At 40.1% G+C, this 27,503-nt stretch overlaps 1 protein-coding gene across 9 annotated transcripts in view; it reads left to right on the top strand.

The window, feature by feature from the left end:
* MEIS2 (Meis homeobox 2) overlaps positions 1–27,503 on the top strand; it is a 175,164-nt gene that overhangs the window by 140,452 nt on the left and 7,209 nt on the right. The gene's annotated exons all lie outside the window — the stretch shown is intronic.

Genomic DNA, 27,503 nt, shown 5'->3' with positions numbered 1-27,503 from the left:
CGTTTGTGAAATGTTTTGAGGGCTCCAGCGAAAGAATAAATTTAGCGTATTTGCGCGTGTCTGTGTGCCCATGTGGATCTCACTCCCAGTTTCTCACTCTCTGTGTGCGTAGTCAATTTGAACAATGTATTTCACTTCAGTTCACAAGCACGCTGACCTCTCTATCCACTGATTAATATTTTTAGATGCTTGGTTTCATAGCTTGGTAACTCGTGCATGTTTTCTGCTATTTAGCTAAGTGGGTGAAGGGGACGCTGCAGGAAATGCTCGCTGCTGAGCAGTAGGCGGTGCTCACAGTTCTGGGAGCTCAGCTTAAGACTGTTTTCTGCCTGACAGGGCAAGACCCCTAGACAAATCCCTGGCTGGGTCTATGGTAGTTGGCAGCCATTCAAAACTGGTTCTCTGCCAGCAGTATTACTAGATAGCCAGACAGATCAATTCACTTTTACATTCCCGCCATTATTTATAGCACACTGTATATCTGCTCTTGCTTATGAACTAATGATTAGCAAATACAGTACACATAAAACATAAGCATTTGTTCTGTGGAAGGCTTTCTGTTGCTGATATTGCAGATAGTTTTACAGGTCACAGAGCCTTAAAAAGGATTTAAAGGGCATGTCTTGTGTAACATTTGTTCCTTTGAAAATGATGCTCCCTTCCTATTTTTGTGTAATTGAAGAGGATAGAAAGGTTTACTTGCTGCTTATGTTTCATTCAATTCTTGCATTTTCCCCTTCTCCCACAGACTTCTAAGGAAAACACATAGGAAGAGAGGCTTATGCAGTATTATTTGTTATTTAAGAACTGTAATTCTATGTACCACTTAGGCTTTTCTTTTCAAAAAGATCCAAGATCCATCAGATTGGTAAAACCAAAAAATAATAATACCCATCAACCCTGCTTATATTTTAGAAGAAGTCAGGTCAATTGTAATTTTGTAAACTGTAGGGAAAGCCAGATGATTTGAAAAGTGGTGTGAAAATACCATACCTTTACCAGACTCTTGTGGCTGTCAAAATAGTTACAGCATTAATTGCTTTAGTTGCTTACATTTCTGAGCTAGAATAGGACAGTTCAGCCCAAACCTAAGGCCCCAGCTCTAAACCAACATAGATCTACTAAATTTTTTAAATCCAGGTACAATCCGAACTTACTGGCCAAATTAATCCCTGCCATAAACACAGCAAAGTAAGTGGGTCTGCACAATTTAAACATTTTTAGCTGATCACTGCTACTGGTCTTACCACAAGCTGCTGTGAGGTAGCAATGCTTATGTTCATTGCACTGAACTTCATTTCCCTGGAGAGTTCACAATAAGGTGATTTGAAGTTCAAGCCTGCTACAGCATGTGGACTTTCAAAAGTTTAAAAAGCTGCTTCCACTGGACTGCGTGAATTCAAGGTGTGCAGCTGGTTAGAGAAATGTCATATAATAAGGGAATCTGGTAGCTTTGTGCCCTAAACTGTTAGTTGGCTGATACTGTTGTCTGGGATGAAGTGTGAGGGAGCACAATATCAACATACTCTTAAGAAGTTGTCCCCTTTCCATTTGGCAACAAGTGCACCAAAACAGCCTTTTTCGTAGCCTCAGTTCCCTACTGCCACTCAGGTGCTCAAACCGAGGTACCCTGGGAATGTAGTGCTATAATAGGTGCTTTCCAGGACAATGAGACACATTTCCAAATAGCAAAAATTAATGTTATAATAATAATCAGCATAACTAAACCAAAGTGATTTACATCAAGTGAAAATCTGAAAAGTAAAGGTAGAATTAGCTTTTCCTGCCACTTAGCATCAAAAATAAGTGCAGATGAAGAACAGAAGTGCTTAAAGAAGATCCCTAAAGGACATATGCTCCAGTAAAATCTTTCTGCTCAAAAAGATGTGACTAAAGCTGATTTGTGAATGTTCTGCACCTTGTGCGATCACCTCCCCACTCAATGCACACAAAAGCCCACTATACCTATTAAAAAAGTAGTATACCAAGAGTATTTTACACTCCTTTTGTATTAAGTGGTGTATGTATCCAAGGATGTGGGTCAATGAAGAATCAGGAATGCTGGCTTGGCAAAAATCTTCCCAAGTCAGAATTTTCAAAGAGGCAGTCATGTCTAGTGACTAGTACACAAAAGTGAATAATCCAGAATGATAGACCTTTCTACAGCTGTCTGAAAACTCAGCTGTCTTCCTTTTTTTGTTATTTGGAGGATAAAATTGGAACAGTGAGCTCATTAGTTCAATGTTACCAATGATAAAAGAGCAATTTCCAGGTGAAACTGAGCACTGGGAGAAATTTGAAGATTTCGATTGTACTTTTATGTGCTTTTATTTTTAACCACTTAAAACAAATAAAAACATAAGAGATTGATGTTAACCTTCTGCCGAGTATGGGTTAATTTAATGATGGCAGAAACAAGAAAATTCTATGTTTCATCTTAAAAACTACCAATGGAAGCAGAAAGAGATTATGTAGAATCAGGAAAATTATAGTCTAGAATGTGCTTGGTGCCTTAAATAGATTGCAATCATTCTTTGCTTTCTACTGGCTCTGTAATTTATTTCTTTTTCTTCTGTATTCCTTACCTAAATTCAATGACTGATGTAAAACACAGTCCACAGAGTTTCTCAATTCAAAATTCCATATTGCACTTGCAGAGTAGAAATCTCTTATTGACCAAGACTATCACTGAAGCAAGCCTTATCAGAAATTGATTTTTCATTGTAGTTTTCAAAATGTTGCAACTTGAAGGATTTTTTAAACACCATGTTTTATCAGACAACATAAAATATGCTGTGTTTCACTTGCTTGTTTCATCATAAATAAACCCCTCAAAAGTTTCTACAGCTCCTTACATTGTCTGGCCTTGTTCATTTGTAAGCCTGCAAGTTTAATAAAGACTATTTTCTCTGTGTAAGAAGAATATGATGGAGGAAAAACCGTATTAAAAACAACACTGAACTTCAAAAATGCATAAATTTTTTGTTGATGGGCACAGTGTCCTGTAAGCCAGCCAGTAAGTGCTTTGGAAGACACTGGGAATATTTCTGTTTTATATATTCAAAAAGAAATCAGGATTTTGCTATTAACTTTACAACCATATGGAACTTCCTTAACCCTTTCACACACTCACAGAATCACAGGCTGGTCAGCGTTGGAAGGGACCTCTGGACATCATCTAGTCCAAGCCCCTGCTAAAGCAGGGTCACCTACAGCAGGTTGCACAGAGTCATGTCCAGGAGGGTTTTGAATGTCCCCAGAGCAGGAGACCCCACAGCCTCTCTGGCCAGCCTGTCCCAGCGCTCTGTCATCCTCAAAGTAAAGAAGTTTTTCCTCACATTCAGAAGGAAGTTTCTGTGTGACAGTTTGTGCCCGTTGCCCCTTGTCCTGTCACTGGGCACCACCAAAAAGAGCCTGGCCTCGTCCTCTTGACACCTGCCCATAAGATATTTGTAGCCATCGATAAGATCCCCTCTCAGTCTTCTCTTCTCCAGGCTACACAGACCCAGCTCTCCCAGCCTTCCCTCATCAGGGAGATGCTCCAGTCCCCTCAGCATCTTCGTAGCCTCTGCTGGACCCTCCCCAGCAGTTCCCTGTCCCTCTTGGGACCCTCCCAGCACTGGGCCCAGCACTCCAGATGTGGCCGCCCCAGGGCAGAGCAGAGGGGCAGGATCACCTCCCTCGACCTGCTGGCCACGCTGCCCCTAATGCCCCCCAGGGTCCCACTGGCCTTCTTGGCCATGAAGGTCTTGAATGAAGCAAGACTGCTCTATTTGTATTTTCCACCAAGTCTTTCTTTCTCCCAATTTTACCTTTTCAGTGCCTACTAAAGCCCAGTAGTTTACTCAACGGGAGATATAAAAGAGGGAGAGAAATGAAGGCACAGGAGTTCAGAGTTCATTTCTGCACAGAAGAACAACATCACTTTCTGGAGGGAAAGATGGGTTGTGCTGATCCCTTGAAGGTCTCAGGACTCAGATCTGGGGAGTAAACTCAGGAAAAAGCCAGTTGCTCAGTTCCAGATAAGGCCTCTTCTCAGTTGCTTCTTGTACATTTGGTTTTATTTCTGATCCCTCATTTCTCAGACTTTAATCTGTTTCTGGATGAAAAGTAGATGTCATTTTCCTCACAGATACCTTGGGTGTTTTTGTTGAGGTGAATGGATGGTTTAACACTATTTTATAAAATTCATGATGAATGTCTCTGGTCTTAATTATAATAAGCTAAAATAATTTTATTTAAAACCAAAAATTTTCAGTCTTGCTGAGTATCCCATTGCTAAGTTTAATCAAAGGCCACCGATACAAAAGACAAAACTGATCAGTAAAAAAAAACCCTAGATGACTGGTTGGCTGACTTGTTCGGGAACAAACACTCTCAGGACCCTTTCTTCAGATGAGGTCTAACTCCATTAGGCTGTCACAGCACCTGCCTAACTCTCAGTCATGTTAATGAAGTTATCCATGTGCTTATAGACAGGCACACACTTAAGTAAACTGCTAAATCAGGGAGAGCAAGTCTCAACAGTCTTTGGCACACGGAGGTTCTGGAGGGTCATGTTTGCATAAAAGCAGTTCTGAGGAGGAGCTTTATTCCCCAGCCACAGGACTTAATGTTTATTTTTACATGTCAAAACTCCCACTTAAATGTAAAGTTTTATTTCTCTCCAAAAAAAAGATACAAACCCAGAAGCAGTGCTGTGGTTTGAGCATCAGTTTGGCTATAATATTTCCTTTGGGTTTGAAATGTGACATGATGGTAATGCAAAATTAAAGATGAGTCCAGAATCACTCTGTGAACCTGGGCTGAGGTTTATTTTTTCTGCTGAAGCCTAGTATTGTATTAGTCTTATATGATTATGCTCACTGCAAATATTTCCTACAACTCTACTCAGAAATTTCTGGTTTTCCTTTTTCTGAGATCTAGTCCAGCACATGTAATTTGTAGGCTTACTAGTGATAATACAGCAGCTTCTAGAAGCTCCAGATGAGACGCAAAGCTCACTGCAGACAGCATCCATGTAACAGTGGGTCAATTTCAAATGGCTTTTATAAATACCACAAAGCACATGTCTAGTTTAGGTACATGGATAGCTTTGGAAATCTGTCCCCTAAATTATTCAATCACCTGACAGGGTTATAACAGTCTGCACAGCCTTTCTGACAATAAGTATTAGCAGTGAGGTAAGCAAGTGGATTCACCTTTTGAACAGTGTACAGTTACTAGACTGTCTGAGATGGAGCTCTGTGCTTCCACAGAGGTGTTAAAACATTAAGTAATTAAACAGCAAAGTAATAAAGGTAAGCTGGTATTTTTTGGAATCTCATACTAATATATTTTTTGTTTATATGACTATATTATAGAGCAAGACAAAATTACATACAAATAGCATTAAAATGTTAGGTAGAAAAGCATAAAAATTACATAAAAAACATAAAAAATCCCACCTTCTTCTCCTAAATATAAATACGCTTTGCTGCTTCATTCTCAGAAAGTCGCACTGGGGCACTATGTAGGTAATGTGAGGCAGTGGTTGGGGCCTGGCAGATTAAGATCACCTTTTCAAAGCAGTTTCATTGCTTTAGTCTCTCCTTCTGATTGTCCATGTTTCTGTTTCAAAGCCTGTTGAAGTGCATTGGAGTTCTTCCACAGATTTCAGTTCTGAATTTTAAATCAGTCCTCAAATAGCACTTGTAATAAGCTACTCAAACAGCATTTGCAGGACAATACATAGAGATAATGGCAGTCTCCTGCAAACTGGGAAGGAAAGGACCCTTGCTGCCAAGGTGAAGGACTGTAGCAATTCCTGTTCATCTCTTCCTTTCCTCATGTGTCATGACATGTGGAGAATAGCAGATGGCTGCAGATACCTGCAGTAACACCTGTAACACCTCAGAGGTGTGACAGTCCTCAATACTCTTCACCAGCATGTGAACTCACAGGGACATCTGTAAGTCAATTTACAACACATGTACCTGATATAGGTATTTTACATTGACCTCAGGGCCACACTTTGTGACTATATACTCCAGTTAATTCGGGGCATATGAGTTGTCTCCAGTGTATTTGGTGACTTTACTAATTTAAATGCACTATAGTACAGTAGTAATGCAGGATATACCACCATGGAGACAATACAGAGGGGAATTACTCCCACATTCTCCTCCAGCAATACCCCTACCCTTGTTTTCTTGATGCTTGGTCCCGAATAGTCCACTCTGACCCTGACTTTGCCCAGCAACTTACTTCCAAGAAACAGTCAGTTAAGGGGATGCAAGCTACATGAAACATGAATTGTATCAGTGGAATCACAGTACTCTGCTTACATTGGCATGGTCAGAAATGGGCACCAAGATTCTTGTCTTCATGCACTGTAAAACAAGTAAATAACACCAGTGTCAAATAAATCAGAAGGTGCTCTGGCATACATGCTTCACTTCTGCAATGAATCTGCAGGTTAAGAAAATGACATGGCAATCAAATAATGATTATTTTAAACAGCTTGCTTACTTATAATCTTCAAATACATAAAACAGGGTTTTTTTAAAGGAAAAAGAAAATGGATGCATTGTGTTTACTACTTATATCTTTCCTCTAGAGCCCAGTAATGAGGGCCTATAGTTTATCTCCTTTAAAATATGATATTGGGAGATTTTGGGAGATATTGGTCTGATGACTCTCCTGCTTGTCGCAAGGTAAATAAAGAGAAACTCTGTAGATGTCAAGAAACTGCAAAACCAGGGAAAACCAGATTTACTATTCCTGTGATGGGCCTTGAACTAGGTCCCTGAAAACTGCTGGATGCTGACATTTCCACTGCTTCCACTTTTTTTTGTTGGCCTCTAGCAGGTTACTTCTTTTACTGGAAGCCAAAGTGGATGGCTTTGCTATTCCCCTCCATGCTCTTCACTTTCATAAGACAGCTGACGGGATCTGTTTTCAAATGAGCCACCTGTTAGGAAGAATTTCAAGTTTATTTACTTAATAGGAAATGTATTTTAAAAAAATCCATGAAAATAGAACTAAAACTAAATAGAGCTGAAGTGAACCAAAATGCATAGAAACTTACATATTTCCTGATCATAAGCAGATAAAAATAGTTTTGCCTGCTGCCACAGTTTCTGAAGTCTACATCAACATTCTTCTCGTTTTAAACCAGGGGCTGTAGTAACTCCTATTCAAACATGATAGTGACGATACCACATTTTACCGTGCTCTGGTTTAAGTTGTGCTTCCTCAACACAAAATGTAGGTTTGCCCAAAAACGTATTTAAAAAACAACCAAACACTTCAGGTGTCCCACATTTCTGTGCACACAGTAAAAGTACAGTAAATTCCTCATTTATCTGTATGTGGTGTCCTTCCACTTTCAGTGGTTAATTTTTTCTCTTCTTTCTGATTGCTGGGTTGGATTTCTTCTTGCTGCCAGCAAAGGTAAGATTTTTTTTATTCTTTCTCTTTCCTCCCCTGTTGTGAGGGAGGCATTAACCTACAGAGTCATGAGGACATAGCAATTTGTGTGTCTACCCCTTTGGTACAGTGTTCATCTTATGCATAAGGATATATGAAAACATCTGCAATTTCAGCCCTGAATTCTAGTCCATTTCATATCAGTACTTGCCAAAAGTCAATTACCAACATCTGTTTTGTGGCTTGTGAAAGGTGAATTGGTGGCTCTTGGAATACACACCACATAGTCAGAATTATTCTAACTGGCATCCTCTTTGGTAGCCGATTAAGAGAGAGTGCTAACTGAATGGGTCCTGAAATTGAAAACGTCTATTTTTTGTTTAGGAATTAAACATATGAAATCAAAAGCACAGGATGAAGACAACATTCTTTTTGTAGATTTTCCAAAAGCAGTAAATCCACCCTTACAGGAGAAGAAGATAAAGATGATAAGAAAAAAAAACCCTAAACAACAATAATCAATTAAACACTCAAAAATAAAGAAAAAAAGAGAAGAAAAAAATTCATCCAATTCAAATGGTGAGGTAAAATGCTCTTTTATGTTCCACTGCACGTCCTGCAGGAACAATAACATTCTTTTGAGAATCAAAATTGAAATCCAGGCATTTTTAGCTCACAGGAAAATACGTGTTTTGATTGAGCATTTATATGAGATTAGAATTCTTAAATATCGGGCTAATTATCCCACATAAAAAAAAATAATCTTAGAAAGACTTCTGAAAAGTTACATGTGAATAACAGTTGCAGAACAAATTGTAAACCAGACTCTAGTAATTGTAGCCAGCGCAATCAGGCCCTCAGCCGTCATCAGAATTTCAATCAGAGGAAGGTAAATCCTGTGCAGTGTAGAGGCATGGATATATTATTATGTAGATATTTTTGTGCCCTTCATTGTCAAATTCTCTCATAAACAATAGAAAATGTATCATGACAACATAAGGAAAATGAGAGGTGAGATGGGGAAGAAATAATTATTAATATCATAAGCCAATAGGAAACTGAGCATCAGGTAGACTAAGGGCTTGATTATTAGTAAAACTGTAGGAAGAGCATGGAATATGTCTCTGAGGCATAGCAAACGCAGAGTTTCCTACTTTTCCTTGCTCATTACAGTGATATGTATTCATTACTGACCGCTATATGCAATAGGCTGCTACCATTTCAATGCTGGTTCTTCCTCTGGCTTGAGGAGGTGTGGGTGGAAAAGGAGTCAGTTCTAAACTCCACTCACTCCTACTCTTTCTTTACTTACTTGCTTCTGAAAGAGCAAGTCTTACCTTCTCACTTCTTTTCACAATCAGAGTCACCATCTACAGTTAATTGGTTTATAAATGTTAATAAAGAGAGTATGTGACAGATTTAGAAAGCAGACACAATTCACTCAAACCCAACCTCCTACTTCAATTCATAGTCTGTCCTTCCTTTGTATTGCCACCAAAGAGTAAAATAAGTATCCATCGTTCTCTTTCCAGGTTCACCATGGTGATCCTGAGTTTCTGTCCCCTAGGATTTTGCATTGTATGTTTGCACTATCCAGTTTACAAGCTATTATTTTAGTAGCTGGTAGGACCTCCATTAGTAGATTATCCCCTACTCTTGCAGAAGGATGACGATGATGATGTATTAGGTCTTTCCTCTTCGTAACTACGATGATATTACAGTGAGCATGTATTCACACTTCTCTTCCTGATAATCTATTGGTATAGATCTGTGGTTTCCTTTTAATGTCTGGTTCGTTAGATGGTATAACTGTGTGTAGCATTTTTAGCTGTGGTTGAGGAAAGCAGGGAATGTCGAGGTTAAGGTTTATTATGACTGTCATGTTCAGGAATGGAGAGCTATATACTATTTCTGCTCTGAGTCTCTGCACATAATTCCAATTGACATCGGAGTTATGCATTTGCCTGAAAGCTGTTTATTGCCCTGCAAGTACTTGTTGTTTCTGTGAGTAATCAGGACAAAACAGATCTGAGTACCAACTATTTTAAATATCCTTGAAACTTTCCATGAAGCTGGGTTAAAGAAATGATGGCATAGTATTTAGGAATGTAAAACCCAACAGATAATAGCTCTGTCCCTAAAACCACCCACACACAGACATTACTTTAAGAATATTCAACAGTGTCATTTATTATGTAGAGGGCACTATACTGTTGCCCTCCCCTGACACTAGCAATACAAGTGCTTCATGAGGGAATAAACCCCTGAAAGCTTGGTTGCAATTTACTTCTTTACTTCCTGCACATAGTAACAATGATAGTTAAATTGAAAAGCATTTTAAAATTCATAAATATATAAGTAGCCATTATCTAGTGGAAAACATATGTCTGACTATAGGACCTGATCCACTACTCAGTTACTCCAATTTTAAACTAATGTAACTCCACAGTAATCAATGAGGGTGCTAGTGTGCATCTGAAGTAGCATAAGGCAAATAAGGTTTTTAGTACATGTAAGGGTCATTTTGTTTAAAATGAGGCCACCATTTTCATTGTGTGCTTCTTTTGGGTACCTTAATCCAAATGCCCAGAAAAAGAGGCACTCAGAATAACTTGATACTTTTAAAACCTGTTTGTATTGTGACTGACAAAAGCTGAGACTATGTAGTTACATACTCCTTTTACAGGGGGAAAAAAACCCTGTATGTTTTTTCTTCCTTTTTGGGGGGTAGAAATTTGTTTTTAAACTAACCAAATTTAGCTGCTCAGTAAGTTAGTAAGACAGTGATTTCAGCAGGAATTTGTTTTGATGGTTAAGACGAAACTTCATAGACTGGTTAATGGATGGTCTTCATATGTTCACAAATGTTAACAGTTTAAGACCAAAGGAGACCATTAGAGCCTTCACTGCGAGCTATTTTCTCTTCAATTTCACCCAAATTGTCTCTGCACTGAGCAGACTTGGGTTTGGCTTCTTTGTTTTTTTTTAAAGGCATCCCATCTCAATTCTTCTGAAAAGTGTTGACTCCTAAAGTGTTAATCATTACACTGTGCATTCGTAAAGCAAGTGCAGAAAGCAGAATCAGTAATTCACAATGCTAAGTTTGTATAAAAACAACAATCCTCCCTACTGCCCCCCCAACTCCTGTGCAAACCTAGCACCATAGCCTAGGGGATGAACATAAGCGTAACACAAGGCTCTGGTGTTATTTGCACCCTTCTGATAGCTCAGCTTTTTGTGCAGGGTCCGCTGTGGAATTTCAAAGACAATAAGCAAACTTGCACCAGACAAATAAAGTTGCATTCCTTCACATTTTAGATGTGAGAGATAAAACACATGCAGTGCTGTTCAATCCTTTATCAAGGTGACACAACCCCAAAAAGCTTTGATGCTGTCTATTGCAAACCTCATGAGGATTTGAGCAGGAAACAAAATCTGATTAGTTTGTTTGACTCACCTTTCTAACTACATGCATTCAGAAAGGGTTTCTGTACAGTTCTCTTCCCCTCTCTTTATTGTGTGGTTTGCTTTGTTTGCTTGAGTTTAAAACTGCCATTATGTGAAAGTGTTGCAAGTATAAATAATTTAGAAGATAACTCTGTGGGGATACTAATAATATGTTCCTGCTTTTTCTAGTAGCAACTCATTACGGTTCTGAGAACTAGGATTCCATAGGAACAGTTACACAACATCACTGTATCACAGATATTGTGGATGTTGACAATAAAATAATTTTGACCTCTATTTAATTAAGTGTATTTTCCTTCTTAAAAATGCTCTCTTTTTTTTTAATGACTTGCACCACTGCTTTAAATTCTTTAAAATACCCAAAGGCTTCTTGAGTGGACAGATGAATGGACAGACAGATGCATCCATCTGCTTTTATCTATCTAAAGTGTTTGGATGTAACACCTTTCCTCGATAAGAAGCCACAACAATACAATTATCTAACAATGCACAATTACTTCTAAGGGAAATCTAATCAGTTAATAGATGTTAATAAAGACAAATGTACAAAGGTAATGTGGATCAAGCTCAAAGAGTCCTACTGTGTTCATTCTCGTTTAAAAAAAAGAAAAAGCTTTTAATGGGGCTTCTCCTACTTTTACCCCATCATTTTATAAATTGCTTTGCCAACACTTCCTAACAAACAGTAATTTTAAGTAGGCCAACATCAAGCTCAGGTTGTATGCGCTTGGTGGCAATGACAGTGTAGCTGCCTTTCAGGAGTCAGTAAGTCCAACAGTTGAGTCTTTTTGGTTTTTTCTTTTTTTTTTGTATTTTTTGTTTAGTCTCCAGTAAATGAATGCGTGCTGTCAGACTGAATGACTGCTGCTTAGAGAAATCAAGCTCTTTATCGTGCTAACCTCATCCTGGGGTCTTTTGGAAAGTCATAGAGCAGGCAAGCACTGTTTAAAGCATCCATAAGTAAAAGCCTGCTCGGTGCTCCACACTCAATAGTGAGGATTAAACAACTCATGAGATGTAGTGGCCACCCTCTCACACAGATGCACACCATTTCAGGTCTTGGATCTTTGGACTATACTATGGAGAAAGGTACTGATTATAGATAATCATGAACTGTTCAAAGCTACATTGTTTGGTCTTTTTAAATAAACAGTTTTATCAGAACCATATTTGCATCTTCTGTTCCAAAGTGTAGCTATGCTGTGATGTTTCTCAGGGCAAATTATTTAGATGTTAAAGGATGCACAGTCCATTCAAACAAAACAGAACTCAAGAACTGGGAGGAAAGTATATTTATTGTTTTAAAATACTGTGAAAAGCTTCACACTAATGACTGTAAGAGAGTTTAAATTACTGATGAGATGGAACAAGCCGCAGCTGCAGCTACTGCAGAGATTGCTTGGCTAACAAACTATTACAATAAACAGAGCATTGTTTTAAAGAAGTTCGCATTTTAGATAGTATCATTTTATACAGATGGGTTTATAACCTGGCAAACAAAACTGACAGTGAATCCAGAGCAACATTACTCTTTCAGACGTTCTTAAATAAAAGTTTTTCTCCTCTATGCTCCTCTAGGACTCCTCACACATTTATTCCCACAGCCTAAAATCCACATGCATTTCCTAGCGTTGCTCTTTCTCTCACACCTCCAGTGTCTGCCTCTCTTCTTTTTTCCACTTCAACAATATGTCTCTTTTGCTTCTGCCTTCATCTCTTCTCACCTTGGCTATTGCAGTCCTCTTCTCTCAGGACTCTAAGTCCCAGTTCTTCACCCCCCCCTCTAATGTGTCAAATGCTCATGCTTCCTTCTCTCACACACATCAAAATCATCTCCTACTTTAGGCACTTCAGCAGCCTTTCACCACCTTTTTCCGGACTAATTTCAAAATTGTACAAAATTTTAAAACAATGCCAAAACCTACTTCAACATAGATGTCTTCCCGCCGCCCCCCACGCCCATATTCTCTACTCTGCTCTCTGTCTAATGCTGCCCTCCCCTCAGTTCTGCAATTTGAGTTGAAAAATTTTTCCTCTACCACAGCTCCTATCTAAAAAGCCTTTCTGTATCATTGGCTAGCCATATATTTTCTCCCTTGCCTGTACATACCTCTTAATTTCTCTCCATGGAAACTGGTTTGGGACTGAGTTCATGAGGAAGATTAATACTGTATGGCATGCTTAGCCAGTTATTATAGAAGTGTGCTATATTGGAAAACCAGAGCATGATCTAGGTAGCACTTGGGATAAATTCACCAGAAGGATGAAATGGTTGTTTTCAGATTGGATGCAAAACATGCCTACAAAAATTTTCACTTACTAATTTTTTACCTGTATTTACTACACCTGAAAATGAAGTGTAGGCACCCATCTTAGCTGCACATCTTTGCATCAAATTTGTCCTAGCAATGAGGTACTTGGAACGGTGAGATTTTTGTTTCAAATTAGGATGTGGAATTTCACACGATGATGTTTTCATATTTGTTGTTTTGTAGATGTTAGTTTCTTGGACCAAAGGAAGACCGGTCCTCCAGATGCAGATTTTTTTTTTTACTGTGAACATATGTATCAGGCATCAAAATTAGGCAGCTAATTGGACCACTCATCTCAGCAGAATTTATTGGTGGTTAAAGGACATACATAAAATACAACTGGATTTTTCAACTCAGGCTTCTGTCAAAATCCATTTAAAGTGCTAAATTTTTCTTTGGCTATTGACCACTGTATTTGTTTGTATTTATTTTACTGACTCACAGAGCTGATGCATTTCCTGAAATGTCTCTGAGAACTCAGGTGAGATACCACAGGCTATGTCATCTTAGGCTAGAATTTACTAGGATTAAAGCAGATGTGGCATTACTAGGGTCTGCTAAGCCTCATGTGATTTATAAAGATATAAAGTATATCTTTTATGATTGCAATGATGCTAAAAATTTTGTGGATGATAATATAGTCACATTGGAAAGACTGAATGTAACAGCTGGGGAAGAATCACAAAAAGGAAATGGAAACTAGCCCTCCTTTACTAGTTCACCTGAATGGGTGTCTGCATTTATTGCTTTTATTTTTCTGTATTACATGGGCACAAGTTTAGATGTATAAAGGCATACTTGATTTCAAAAATATTAAATAATACAAGCCTTGCACAGTCACATTAAAAATGTACATTGTTCTTAGGAATGTATATGCCTTTGATGATTTAAATAATTCAAAGTGAAAAACAAAGAATAACTTTCCGTCTTCTAACTACTGATTTATCTACTTATGTTTTCTTCAGTTTGGACACTGAATTAGAATGAAAACACTGTTTTTATTCTATGTATAGTTAATTTCAGACCAAATTTATTTTTAAATTCTTATGCACACAAGCACAATGCTGAACTACTTCAGTTGAAGATGCTGCCTATGAATTTGAGGCATATTTTTCTGATTTTACAGGCTTTTTTTTGTTGCTGTTTTACGTAATGTTTCTATTGACCTTAAATTTTCTGTTTCTTTCAAAAGTTGGTTAGAGATGTTCTAAAATTTGGCTTGAACTTCTTATGAAAGTATAATATTGGCTTATAAATCAATTAAGCCACAATAAAATATCTGTGGCATATTTTACAAAATAATTCCTCATGAATATACATGTATCTGTCAGATATATATATCATTTGGGTTGCATATGGGTTTCAAGCACAAACACTGCAATCTTTAAGTTAAGCTAACCTTGATCTTTAGCCATCACTGAATTTTCCAGCACTATCACCTAGCTTCTTCCCGGTTTTGAGATGTCTAAAAAGTTTCTAAAAAGAAACATATGCTTGTTTCCATTGATGAGCATACACATGCACAAAACTGCTTAGAATGGGATATAATTGAGAAACTTGGAACTGTAACCCTAGCAGTATCGAAAAGTGAGATATTGCCCTGCCCGTGGTTATTTTATGTAGAAAGGACCTCCAGGACAGAGGAGTAGAAACACAAATACATATATGGTGGTAAACAGACACGAACATGTTCCAGAGTGACAGTCAGCCTTGCCTCAGTGTATCTCCCCGGGGGCCAAATGCAGCCAAAGCTCTTGTCATACATCGCCATACCAAGCTTTACACAAAAGAGGCAAACGGGGTAGAGGGAATGCTATACTCAATGGCTCATTGGCTAGAAAATTCAGTTGTTTAACAGGATATATGTTTGCAGGTCTTCTCTTCATCTTGATTTAAATCAATGTCTTAACTGTTCCAAGTGAGTTGAGTTTCCCAATCAATGGGCTATTGAACATAATGCTCCATCTTTACTCTCCTTCAGTATCATGCCTTTTTTGTTCTGACTGCCAGTTCTGTTGTGTATGTAACGACTAGTCAGTAGAACAAAATTAAATAAGAACAAGGGCTTGACTGTACAGCCTCTTGGTTAGGACTCCAACTTCAGAGGTGTGAGATTTAACTGCTGATTAATTATGACTGTATAATTACTTACTTCAGGTGGAACATCTTCAGAATGAGAACTGAAAGGGCTTTGTTTGCTGTACTGAATACCTGGGTGATTCAGATATTCTTTTAGGATGTGATGGACCTATGCTCAAGTCTTTGTTCCAAATCAAGCAGGGTAGGGTGGCAAAACTTGATCTCCTTCTTTCCAGATAAATAGTCAAATAATTATGGTGTCAGCTATCAAGAAAAGAGATCTTTATCTGTGTTGTTATAAGAACAGATCTGTCCTAAGATGTCTGTCTCACTAAAAAGATCCTCAGGAATTCTGACTGGACATAAGTGTCTTCCTCTAACTCAGAGATAGCACGTGATTACAGCAGAAAGTAACTCACTGTTAGAATATGCATATAGACAGCAGCAAAAATCATGATGGGATGGGGTCAGAGATAGCACGTGATTACAGCAGAAAGTAACTCACTGTTAGAATATGCATATAGACAGCAGCAAAAATCATGATGGGATGGGGTGTTAAAAAGTAGAAAACTACATGCCTACATAATTCAGGCATTTTCAGTGTTTTTCTTTTCCCCCCCCCCCCCCTTTTTTTTTTTTTTTTTAAATGTAGTTAGGTATCTAAGTCCATCCTCTGGTGATTTCTGGAACATGGAACCAGAGAGAAATTTCCTTGGGAGCAGATCACCTACAATTTACACACTAGAATCAACATTCCTCTGCTGATATTGCCTTGTAACTCAGAATTTCACTGAGCATTAGGATTAGCTTTACAGGGCCTATGATGATTTTGATAATAGGTAGGACTCGGTAATTTTGAAAATTTTCCTTACACATCTGAGTGCTTTACTAGACAAGGCTGAAGTGATCAGCATTGTTGGATATGGCCCTGCAATTACCAGTTTTGTGGGCTAAAATGCAGGTTTATACACATATTCTTAGATGCCTTCACCCCTACGCAGTGCAGGAACAATTAGTGAAATTCTCCTGAAAATTAAGCCTCAACACCCGACCAGTCAGAACAGTCAGAGTTAATATTGAAATCCATCAGCAACCAGTTATTAAAATTATGTGAGATCACACACAGAGTTTCCAAACTGCTCTCATAAAGAAAGATAAATATTAGATAGGTTATATAGATTGGATTTAATTTCATAATAGATATCTCAATTGTATGCAAAATATGGGATAGTGGAAGTGGAACACATTACAGAACTGGCCAGTTTTCATTGAGGAAACATGTGCTCAGTTTCAAATTTCTTTTTGTGGTATGATTTAATTTTCACATGAGATATTTAAGTGGCAGTGACAACATTAAGAGAGACTTCTCCAGCTACCTGTCCTTTAACAGAAGAAACAACAAATACATTAATATCCTTCTTACCTGGGGAGCCAACAATAACTGAAACGTGGCGCACTTGAGCACAGCGTCTCCTCCAGTGCTCTGCTCTGCCCTGCCCATGAGCCAGCTGAGTACTGAAATCAGGGGAACTCAACTTTTCAGGTGCTTCAGAAAGTGCAAACCTTTCCAGTTTCCATCCTTAACTTGTTCAGAAGTATGAAAACAGCAGAGAGAAAAGAAATGGTGTAACATTCACATATATGTTCTCAATCATAGCATAACTGGCCATCTAGGACCCCTGCAGAGCACCAGCAAGCTTTATCGCTGACTTGCCAGCTGTACTTTGCAATTATCTCTGGTGAGCCAGCAAGGTAGGCTGGGGAACAAGAGCTGAGCCCTGGGGGAGATGAAACACTGGTCAGAAAGTATGGGAGCCTAGGATATGGACGGATAGGCTGAGGAAACAGCTCTACGGAGGCTTTAATTTTTCCATTCCATGATTCCAAACCAGTTTGGCTTACAGGAACAAAGACACAAGGATACATGAAACAAATTCATACAGTAACGAACTCTCAAAAATGCTTTTAGAGCATTTCCCCCTGATTCATGTGGGAAAGATAGAACACAGAATGGGATGAGACTGAGTAAAAGCTTCACTAGTATGACACTGGGAAAATCTGTATAATTGCCTCCTTTTTTTTAGCACTCTTAAATAATGTAGCTGTCCCACACTTGTGCTGCTAATACCTTCAGTCACTGTGGAGCATGTATTCCACAGCATGGCAGGCTGTGGTCTCGTGGCGTCTGTGGTGTTGACTTGTCTGTAGCTACTAAGCCATAAGACCCTCTGGTCTGATAAAGTCTTGCCACCGGTACTGGAATAATTAAAGGGAAAAAATGAACATTATTCTGCATCTACACAGAAAAAGAAGATTTACATAAGCAGAATCTCCAGTAACCAGTGCAAATCGCAAAGGATACCAGCATGTAGGTATGACTTCCTGAGAGGTGATTAGGTGTATCTGGATAAGAGCTATAACATGGGAGAGGGGTGTGTATTTATACATAGTGTAATATTTATGCCCATTACTTCTAATTGCCGAACTAGTTCTCTTTCCTCTCACGTATACTTTAGTTCCCACCAACCAGAGAAAGATGTCTGCAGCTAAATATCTGCCAATTATTGTGGACTTTTGCTTAATATTCTATTGTTCCACTGACAGCATGGTTTTTAATATATCATTTTATACTATCCTGTACATCATCATTTTCCTGCCTCCCTTAGGGCCCAGGCTGTAATAGTTCTTATTTATTTCCACAAGCTAACATACATGCAAAAGATCTTGTAGTCATGATGTCGCCCCCACCACCCTCACCTCTTCCCGTCTTCGTTTTTGTAATCCTTTTTGTCTGTTTTTAAAGTTACAGTATAAAGAAGTGTGAACACAGCATGTGTATAGACAGATACCAGGGTCAAATACACAGCTTGCTGTGTGGTTCCCTTCCCCATCCATAAACACACAAGACACTCCTCTCCCTCTCAGCAGTGTTATACTGCAGCCTTTTCTTGTGGCCTATAGGTTTGGGTTTTTAGCTAATAAACTTGAAAACAGATCAGAAAGGAAAGGAAAACTCCCTTGCTATTCCAATGGGTGAGGCAGGAATTTAACAGCCCATGAAGTGACTGATCACCTCACAGAATCTGCTCAGCACCTTCTGAGTCTAAGAGAACTGAATGGAGCATTGACTCAGGGCTGGCAGTGCCGCAGTCTGGTTAGTTGCATAAAATGCTGTTTCTTACTGAGTACTTGTTTTGCAAAATGTTTTTTTTTTTAGGAGAATCTGTATAAGCTGGAGGTGGCTGCAACTGCATCACCATCTCTGAAACAGAGCAGGCATCTTTAGGATCAGTAGTTCTCAAACTTTCAGTAGTGTGTTTCTATAAATATATTTTGGCTGTGGTTTTTTTAAAGTGGGCTCTTTGGATCCAATTTCCTGAGGTCCACTGGTTGACAGGTAGAAAAATAAATATTTTTTTTTCCTTCACATTTTAATAACAATGAAAAAGTGTACAAGCTTCATGGTCAAGACAGGACAGTGGGTACAAAAAAATTGTTATCTTAAGGCAAAATTTACTGTCAGAGAAAATGGAACATTCCTTCTGAACTCACGAACTGGTAGTGCATGTGCAGGTTGGTTGTAGATGGTTGCTACAATAAGGCTTCTTTCATACAGGTGTGTTTATGCCCCAGGCTTGCTGGCCACAGTCCATTCCATTTACAGAAGCTGAATTAAACAATAACTACCGCATTGCAAAAAGAAGAAGGAAAAAAAAAAAGGTGAGCGTCAAAGGAGATGCCTGAGAGCTTTGTTAGGGCCAAGAAAAACCCTGTTGCAGTTGTCAGAGCTTGTTGATGTTGCAGAGAACGGCACTTTTTTTTTTTTTCTGCTGGATTTTGTGGTTCTGCCTTAGGAAAGAAAGTAAAATAGAACGGAAGAACAAAGTCCTACTCTATAAATCAGCAGCTGCTCCTTGCCAGATCAAAGGAGTGACATTTTTGCTCCTGGACTACTTGTCCACTTTAGGTGCTTGACAGACAGCTAACAGCTGGCCTGTTACATAGTATAGGAGAGTTGGGCTACATCTTCTTCAGAGCAGATGACAAGCTAATCAGAGATATCCATAGCACAGGACATGTGAGTGCACCTTGATCTCTTCAAATATACCCAGTACGTAATTGCTAAACACCTTTCTGCATTTTTGGCAAGTTGCTACTTAGGTAGTTTCCACTGAAAAGTAAGAAGGAGAATTAGTGCCTTAAACTAATTTGATCAGGGAAGTTGAACAGATGTTGAATTTGTTGACAACTCTCCTTTTTGGGCCGATTTAGAATCGGCTAAAAAAAAATAATATGAAACAGTTAATAAGATGTGAAAAATACTTCAGTGTGATATTATTTGAAAACTACACTTTAAAAAAAAGAAAGTTACTTGAGACCCCTCAACTCCTGTGTAAGAAGTTGGATAAGCTGCTTGTGTTTTCAAGACTGCTGGACCCTCATCGGTTTTGAAAATCTTTTCCTATGAGTTTAAGATGATAAATTAACACATCTTTAAATGCATGAGTTGCTTAAAATTTTATAGGAGATCTGTTATCTACCTTTAACATGGATGTCTAAGTGCTAGCAAATCAAAGTGCATGCCAAATTAGCTAAAATTGTATTTAGCATCTCCGCAAGACGTATGTATACAAACCTGGAATTTTAATGTCCGTAGTAAAAATTTCAAAGTGATTCGGTTTCTAGTTGATTCCCATCTGCCATAAATCAAGTATGGGATGAGGTTATATACTACAGCTTATGTCTATTGACTTTGCATTTTATCTGAAGGTATGAATAGCTAAGGATGTCTGTTTGTCTCCTCCCTTCCTTTCAAGTATCTTTAAAAGATCATTTTTACGGTGCATGATGAACAGCCGTCTATGAATAACCTGATGGCGCTCAGGAAAGAGAACCAGCCGGGCCGGTGGGCGCTGGGCGGCTGCAGGTGTGCCTGGCCGCGCTGCCAGGCGCCGCTGCCGCCAGGCGCCCGGCGGGAACGCGGCGCTGCACTGCCTTCCCCGGGGCTCCGCGGGGGCCGTGTCCACCCGCGGCCCGGGCGGGCGCGGGGCAGCGGCGCCTGGCCCCCCGCAGCCCGCCAGCCGGACCCGCTCTCGCCCGCTCTCCTTCGCAGCGGCGCCCCGCGGCGCCCCGGCTGCCCAGCGCGGCGCAGTCCCCCCGCTCGCCCCGCGGAACGCTCCAGCGCGGCCGCAGGGCTACCTGGAGCCCCGGGGGCAGCGGCACCCCCGGCCGGCAGCGGTGCTCTGGCCCCACCTCATGGCGCCCTGCTGCACAGCGGGAGGCCTCACCTGGGGCCACCGCAGGCTGGGGCTCGGGGCGAGCTCGGTTTTGCAGCAGGGAGCGGCAGCTCTTGCCTTGCCGGCGTTACCGGGCACCGACCCCAAGCGCAGGCTGGCTTGGGCCTTGGCGCTGGGCCCGCACGGCCCTGGGGTGGTGGCGAGGCCGGTGGAAGCTGCGAGGCACGGGGCCGGCAGGGGAGCCAGGTGGCCATGGGGCCTCCGGGTTGATGGGGAGAACCAGGGCACCCTGGCTGTGCCTGGGGCCTCCTGGATGTCTGCCTTCATTGTAGGGAAGGGGTCCCAACAGAAGCCCCCGTCTCAGGTGCAAAGGCAGGGCAGCTCCCTGGGGCTTGGGCTGCAGTGCGGGTGCGCCCCGTGAGGCACCAGGTCCTCCCTTGGCAGAGCCAAAGCATTGCCCCGCGCTCCCAAGAGGTAGTAACCTGGTAACCAAGAGTTATGTGTTTAACGAGGCAGATTTTCTCTGAGGTGAATAGATGCCCGTCTTGCCAATTCTCATGATTTTATCGCAAGGCTCAAGTTATTTCATGTTAACTCGAGGTCCTGGCTCCAGGAGACTATGGTTACGTGGGAATCTTTTCATGTAAGTTTCTAGATTTTGTGGCTGAGAAGCGCTGTTTAAAAATGTGGCGCAATGACTGAAAAATCTCACAAAGTAAACACCAAGAAGAGTGCTGTTTAAATTTCCGATTTTTTAGGACAGCCTCACAGTTATGGGACAGGCAAATTCATGATTTCCAACAATTGGCAGCTCTGAGTGGCGCAATGCACGTTTAGGAGCTCCAACGTAAACATACAAGATGCGGCAGAGGTCCTCAGGACGGTTAGCGCCTGCCTCGGGCTGCCTCAGGCACCCAGCGTAGTTGCTCTCTGTCATCTTCTGGAGCTTTCACCAAACGTGGCTGCTGACTTATGTCCTCTGAATCACACCTTTGACAGATGTGAGATGTCTAAATTGGCTTAAGAAAGTCAGTTTAAACAGCCCCCGCCCCCCCTTCTCTAACAAGGCTGTCCAAAACTATGTGGAGTTTTGTCAGGGAATAAACCTGCCTGTCCCTCCCTCTCCCTCTCAAAACCAACGGTGTAAGTGATTCCATTTCTCAATATTCATGACTTAGGGAAGCTTTATTTAGATGGCTCATTTCCAGGTGACTAACTCAGCTTTTTAAATTTCCTATAAGGAATGCTGCAAATAAGAGTTGGTAACCAGGTGCGGCATAGATTCAGTGAAGCATAAACAAGGGCTTTTTCAACTATTTTTGTACACACACATACTGAAGGACACTTAAACCTAATTCTGTCAGTTTAGAATACATATTGGAGGGAGAAGTTAAATAAACTAAGATAATTAGGTTTTACTTGCTCAGATAAAAGTTTGGGTGATAGACAAAGACTGCTGGAAAGGCGGGGAGGGTGTATATTGATAAAAGTGTTTCTGCAAATTAGTCTTTTCTAATGCATTCTTTCAGACTGCTCTGATCTGCTCAAGACTTCTGAAATAATTCTTTCAGCCTGGGAAAGAAGCAATTTTCTAGGTTACTTATGAAAACATTTTTTGTGAATTAGATATAATATTTCATTGGCTATTTTCCCTTCCAAATTAGGGCATTCTTGGGCAACAAGGGGTCAGTGTAGTGTGTACTCTTGAGCTAAACACTGACATGTTCATAGTCCAAATACTGAAATACCATTTGGGCAAAGATTTACTTTCCCATCCAAGGTGAAAACATTTGGATTATTTTTTAGAATGCATTCTTAGGGTCTGACTCAGCAAAATATTGAGGCAGGTGCTTAAACCCCATTTATTTATCAAGCTCAGCTCCTATTTACCTACGTTTAATAAAAGCCAAACTTCTCATTTACATTTGGCAGGTTTTTGAAAAATCTTGCTAGTCTCTTCCTCTGGGTATCTAAAAATTTTGAAAATTAGGCTTTATATTCACATGACAGAAAATACACAATTTTAACCCTACATTATTGTTATTGTTGTTACTTTTATTTTTACCATTTCTATAACTAAGCCTCTGATGGTGTTCGTTCAGTATCTTTGTTCTTTTAAAACAAAAGAGCAGAAGTGTCTTCTTGCGCTAAAATCTAAATTGAGTCAAAACTTTCCTTGTCATTAATCCTTTCAGAGAACTGATTGTGAACTTGTCTCACAAATTTGTTTATTTCTCTGTTTTTCACATAAATAATAGAGTACCCATTGCAACATGCAGTGGCTAGTTTGTTAAATAAATGCAATATTTTAACACCTTGTTTTCTGGATGGATATTTTAAGTAGAAATTGAGATTGAAGACTGATACTGAAAAGTTTTGAGTTGTACATGGTGGCTCCGTGTTGTTCCTCAGTTTCTCAGAAGGAGTTTCTTTCCTCTGCTGCAGGAGAGTGATTCAGTTTTGCACCAGTTCATCTCACAGAAGATATTAGACACATCGACAAGTGACTGGAGTTAAATACTACTCTCTGCTTCAGTTCAGATTAGACCCCAAGTTGGGGATGAAGTGTAGTTTCCTAAGCTTCCATGCACTTCATCTTCCTGAGACATGTTGTGACCCTACATACTTAAAGTGAATTTTCCATGATAGCCGTACAATAAGGCTGGAGATATTTCTGATTCTGATTACTAACCAGTACAGCCACTAACAGTTCATTTCAAGAACTAATCTTACTCAGATTCTGTTAATGAGTGGTCACAGTGTTTTGAAACACACGTACCACTAAAAAAGACGCACTGTCTAAAAAAGACAGTGGCAACAACAACAAATTTTTTTTTAATGTAACAGATTTGAACAAGCAGACTAAGAAAGATCTCTATTTGCTACTTAATCTCTTTTGCACTTTGCAGAAATATCTTTCTGTGTTGTTATCTATAAAAATAAAATATATTATGTAAATGTGAATTTAGCATCATTTTATATGACTTGAGATATAATATGATAAATATATAAAGAAAATTAATTACAGGACTTCCTATAAAATACAGAATACAGTTCATTTTGGACAAAGAAAACCAAGGCTCTATTTGGAGAGATTCAATTAAATGCATATATTTAGATTATATTGTCATGCTAATTAGCAACGGTAGCAACCAATTAGGAGTAGGGCTACCAAATCACCAGACTACGCTGCATATTCACTAGTATACCTTTACTGCTCTACTGTTTTTTGCTGGAAGCAGATAAAAATTAAATTACTGCTTTTAAAAGTCCATTTTGTTGTGCATTTTGAGCCAAATCTTGTTCATTGTGCTTTCATAAATTGCCCCACAAAAGTTACCAGAACTACTTGTGTGAGAAAGACAGGCTCTCACTATAGGAAATACATATGGCTGCTTTCGGTAGCAATTAAAGAAAAACACAAGATGCAAAACCCCTCCTTTTAATTCAAATGGCTATTGTTTGAATAAGCGAGGTGAGTAATCTGTCATTTGCAAAATGCTGGAAGTGAGATTTTCATTAAACGTACTATGTCAATGACATGTATTTCTCAACATTACACACCTCATTTATCATTCTGGAACGAGGACCAAGTACCATATGAATGTAGAGTTTGTGAAGGTATTGCCTCACAGCCCTGGAGGCTGATGACCCCTCTTTATCTACACAGCAGGTAAGGCACAAACAGTGGCAATGTGAGCTCTCTCTGCAGTCCCCTGCCAGTGTGCCTGGCTGCTAAGCTGGGGGAACAAAGGAAAGATAGCATATGGATAGCAGATTGTAGGAGCGCTGAAAGAGGACTGAGAAAATCTATGTTGGGTGTGTAGCTCTGCCAAAGATCTCTTGTATGACTTTGGCCTTGTCACTTAATCTCCTTCTGTCTCAGTTACCCTTCACAAACAGGGAGAAGGTGTCTCTCCTCTGCCCCAGGCTCTGCCTGGAGTCTGTCTGTGCATACCCCAAGTTCTCTTGGACCGTGTGCTTGTGGGGCATGGAGTGGAGTAAGACTGAGCTTCATTGGGTCATCTAACTGCTGCTATCATCCAAATGATATGAAGTACTATTAACAGAAGAGTAACAAAGAAAGTCGTGTTGATAGATTTTACTCATCTTTTCAGGCCATCCAATCTTTGGCCCCTGGATGAAGGGTATAAGCATGGCAGGGAATTAGCATCAGGGGCAGAGCTGTGAATTCTTCTTTTATAGGGTTCCAAATGATGCTGGAAATAGTGACATTGGGGTTCTCTTTTTCACCTGTCTCTTAGTGTCTTTTGGAGACATTTGTGCCAAAATAACGTCACGGTGTTTCTGCAACGCATGAACTGAAGTGCTGTGCAAAAGACTGTATTTTGCTTTACTTTGGCCCTGGAGATGGCTCCCTGAAGGATTCAAAAAAAGCCCTCAAAAAATGTAAGGGCTAGGGCAGGGACTGTGGTTTCTATGTCTCTATTATGCACTCTGCATATTTATGGGGCAGTATAAAGAATAAATAAAAATCCACAAACACTGTGTTCTGTGCCCTTGTCTACCAATTGTGCTGATGCATTAAGTGATGTAGCTACTGCTAATGAAACTAGGATCTGATTTTTAGCTGCACCTGAAATGTGTGCCTGTTTTGCACCTGCAATTTTGCAAATACAAATAATTTCATATGTAATTTTTCAGACATACCCATTGAGGGGGTATAACTGATGCCGTATATGGACAGGATTTTTCAGAGGAGCCATAGAGATGGAATTTCAAAAAGATCTGCATGCCTAAAAACCTCTGTGCTCCTGTATCTTTCTAAGTGTATGACAGTGTATCTTCTCTTCAGACAAAGTGTTGCTGGTCTAGAGGACATCATTTGCACCTGCAGTTATGCATACGTGCAAAAGAAAAATGGAGAAATAATGAAATCAGAAATCAAAACCAAGCGCTATTTTTTGCAAGTTTTACTGCACAAATCAGTTTTTTAACTATTTTTTTGTGTGTGTGGAAACAAATCTGGTCACTCACTATTAGAGCTTTAATTTCCATTTCCAAAACATCTGGTGAATTGCCTCTATGCAGAGTTCACAGTGAAAGGATGGCTTTATTCACATCAGTGGAATAAAATCAGGCCAAGCTCTTTTGGGAGTGAATGGCAGGAAAAGACTGGGTTTTCAGCACCTGTCCCAAAAGTCTTACTCTGTGGTGGCTGTCAGCTATGTGAGGCTGGAGTGGAGTATCCCAATCTGCATGCTCAGGGAGGTAAAGCAGTTGTCACCTGAAACGCTTCAGGACTTAGAATTTTCTTAATGCTCTGCCTTGTTGTGTGAGCCCATTGAAAGAACACTTCAGAGGGCACCCATTTTTTACTAACGTAAACTTTCTGAGGAGTATCCAAAGATATGACCTCTGGGTGAACCTTTAACCTTCCCCTTAATTATTTGTTTGAAGACAGTGTCGAGTTCTCCCGCTGAGAGCCAAGGCCCATAATGCTTCGCAGCCCTGTGAGCTGGGGTGTGTGTGCAGGGAAGTGGAGAGGGACATAAATAAGGGGACCACCAGATGTAAATAATAAAAGTGGTTGGGTTTTAAACAAAAAACGAAAAAGCAATTTGGTTTCCCTGAAGAGTGGCCTGATTGAAGAAAAAGGGTTAGTAAGACGGAAAGTGTGTGCGTGTGTGGGGGTGTTTCTGTTGTCTGTGATTTTTTACAGGCCTAAATAAGCGTTCATTCCATTCTTTAAAACCTTGCCATCTGTATACACCATTAGAAGCTCATAGGAGGAGAGAAAACAGTCTTATCAGGCTTTCCTGTTAATCTCTATTGGCCTTAACTTTAGCTGATAAAAGGCACGCTGGATGGAGGAGGTTCAGGTCAGGCTCCATTTGGTCAGCGCGGTAACATTACTGGAAAGTAGCTCAGCAAATTAAGTCCTATCGGGGACCTTTGTCTTTGAGGATGGAAACGTGCCTCAAAATCACAGCGCCGGGGTAGGAGATGCCTTCGCTGTGCCACAGTCAGAAGGGAATAAACAAGTACATCGACTGTGTCTGAGTTTTTATTTTAATACCTGAAGTCATGATTAATTCTGAGGCAGGATGACATTTCTGACAACTGAATTATACTTTTCTTAAAGAATAAAGAATGTCTTTTAGATGTAAACAGAAAGATGCAAAAGAGCCCTTTAGTGCTACTTGTAACATTTATGCATCTGTCTAATGAAATTTCCACGACTGTGATTACGGAAGATGTAATCGAAGGTGTGCCGCTGTCTTTTATTATCTGCGGAGGAATTTAACCAGGGGTTGGGAGGGAGGGAGGGAAGCGACAAAAGGCCTTGTGGAGTTGATGCTCTATAAAGGCTAGCAATTTACTAAATGAGCAGATGAACTTAGTTTTCAGCTAAGTGACTGAAAGACTTCACTAGGCGTTGGATCGGGCCCAATGGCAATTATTTGGAGGCTGTTTTGGATGATGGGCATGTTAGTATTTCTGAAGAGGATTAAACACTAGTATTCGACTTCATTAGCACTCCTTAAGGGTCACCAGCCGAAAGCCTGAGCTGTGAAATAGCACACAAAACCTGCACGAAGGCTCCAAAGTGTTCTCAAACACAAAGAGGGGAGAAAAAACCAAGTGTGGCTCCTGAGTGATAGAAAATTACCCTGTTTTGAAAGAATTTCTGTGAAGAGGCAAGTTTTAAAATTATTTTAGGGAAATTAATTTGGCTTAGCTTGTGCCGATGTGGATCGCTGCGCATTAAGCTAATAAGAAATATGCAAGCACTTATTTTTGGATTACCAGCAAAATTAAATCCAGGCTCCGCAGCCAACTAACTGCCTTTACCAGTGCTCAAAAGCCGCGGCAACCGCCCCAGTTTGAGATGAAAAAAAAAGGTTATTTTGGGCCTAATATTAACCACATGTACCTGCAACTGGGGGTTTCTAACGAGTTGAAAGGTGCCTGGGTTTAGGGCGGGCGGTCGCCTTGCACGGAGTGTCCCCGCTCGGCCGCAGAGGTGGCCCCC

The sequence above is a fragment of the Falco biarmicus genome, chromosome 7, assembly GCF_023638135.1.
Source record: "Falco biarmicus isolate bFalBia1 chromosome 7, bFalBia1.pri, whole genome shotgun sequence".
NCBI classification, from domain to species: Eukaryota; Metazoa; Chordata; class Aves; order Falconiformes; family Falconidae; genus Falco; species Falco biarmicus.
This window is presented reverse-complemented; position numbering and strand designations above follow the sequence as displayed.